The 1,762-nt window shown below is 36.4% G+C and overlaps 1 long non-coding RNA gene across 1 annotated transcript in view; it reads left to right on the top strand.

Annotated features, from left to right (window-relative positions):
- Positions 1–1,334, top strand: part of LOC138161257 (uncharacterized) — a 23,417-nt gene extending 22,083 nt beyond the window's left edge. Inside the window, exons 2-3 of the long non-coding RNA XR_011168314.1 lie at positions 591–694; positions 1,248–1,334. This is a non-coding gene — a long non-coding RNA (uncharacterized lncRNA). The remainder of the gene's footprint in view (positions 1–590; positions 695–1,247) is intronic.
- The last annotated feature ends 428 nt before the right edge of the window (positions 1,335–1,762 follow it).

Below are 1,762 nucleotides of genomic sequence, written 5' to 3'. Positions count from 1 at the left end.
TCTCTCTCTCTCTCTCTCTCTCTCTCTCTCTCTCTCTCTCTCTCTCTGTCTGTCTTCCTGTCTTTGCTTCTGTCTCTCTGTTTGTCTCCCCTTCCCCTTCTCATTTGTAGATGTTGTTTACATGTTTTTCTCACTTATAAGACTATGGAAACCAAGTGTAAGGGGAAAGATGATGGTCCAAGTGTGAGCAACATAACATTTTCCATTTGGGGGTAAATTTTCCTGTATTTGAAACATCTTAAATATTGATTACTGAATACTCTTAAAACTGTAGTAACTAAAGGCTGTTTAGCTATGTTATGTATATGGTTAAGTCCAAAGAAGATGGTATTATACTCTTTCTGGAGGTTTACCTCACTGAAAGCATAGGGGGAAATCAAGAAAAGAGCAACTGAGGGCAGAACCCAGTGGTTAATTAAATGGCTCTTGGAATGGATGATGTTGGGAATTTGTATCACCTTCCACCAGGACTGAAGAAGAGGAGACCTTAGATTATTCAACAGCTTCTATTCAACACTCTTTGAGGAGTGGGTCCTTTAGGTTATTCTCTTTTCTAAGTATGGGATTCTCAGAATTGTGTTTTTTGGCAGGTGAGGAACAATCTTGGTTGCCAGGCTCATCCAATGCAAAGCACAGACAGAGGTGTGAACCATAGTTCCTCAGGATTCATATGCCTCATCATGATATGTATGTTGTAAGTAAAATGTCCAGAATTTGTTTGTGTCCCCTGACTCTTGATTCAGAGCTTATTCCATAATAAATTATGCCTCTCCCTATAAATTAAATGTCTAGAATGTCACTCCTCAAATAAGCCAAGAGGGTAAAAGAATAAGAGCCATAGTCACACTAGTAGTTGTGAGAAAAGAGCAGGACTTTTTTCTTGTTGCAGTAATGTCACAAGGAAAATTTGTGTGATCTCTGAATTTAAAATTTAAAATTCTGTCTGAGAGAGCAAATTCTAATATAATTCAAAGTCTGACCTTGGACTCAATTTCCCCTAGGGATATTTTTAAATTTTACTTTTCTGAATTAGAGGATCAAAGTTCTGATTGTCTGAGAAACTTAAAAACAAACAAAAAAACTACTTCCTCAGAGTCAACACTCTTTGCACACTCTGATCATAAATAACTACACATCTGCAGAAAACAATGGGGTTAAATTAATCTATAAAAAGAGACTTTAAAAATATAATCAGCAATGGGGGATGGAATATATATCATAAATGTTTTGTTTTCTTCTTCTTCCAGCTTTACCTGAATTCATGGAGAGAAGACTAATAGTGTGCCTTGCAGCTGAATGTACAGTTATAAACAGTGAATGCACTATTGATCAGATCCTTCCTCCAATTGTGTTGCTGCAAATTTTTGTCTGTGTTTTGTTTTTGTTTCCAGTACCCCCCCTCAGACCCATAGTCTTTGCCTTACATTGTAGTATATTTCACCATAGCCACCACTGATTTCCAACCATGTTCCTCTTCATCTCAAAAAGCACCTGACTCCAGATCTTATGCTTTCTTGTCACAAACCACAAACATCCTTGATCTTAAACTCTCCTTAACCATTCATCTTCCAGAGAACTAACTCATTGTTCCCTGGAAGCCTGGGGAAAGAGCATTACAAATAGAGACTTTTCATTCAGAAAAATTTTTAAAAATGTTAAGAAGGTCTTAAAAAAATTAATGATAGTCAAGAGAAAATAGTCTCTTTATAATAATACTGGTGTATTAAATGCTACAGAGAGGTGAAAGAGCATCAGGATAAAA

This window comes from Petaurus breviceps, unplaced genomic scaffold (assembly GCF_028583685.1).
Source record: "Petaurus breviceps papuanus isolate PSGF00001 unplaced genomic scaffold, PetGlider_PUasm1.0 184, whole genome shotgun sequence".
NCBI classification, from domain to species: domain Eukaryota; kingdom Metazoa; phylum Chordata; class Mammalia; order Diprotodontia; family Petauridae; genus Petaurus; species Petaurus breviceps.
The sequence above is the reverse complement of the archived record's forward strand: the minus strand, read 5'-3'. Positions and strand labels throughout refer to the sequence as shown.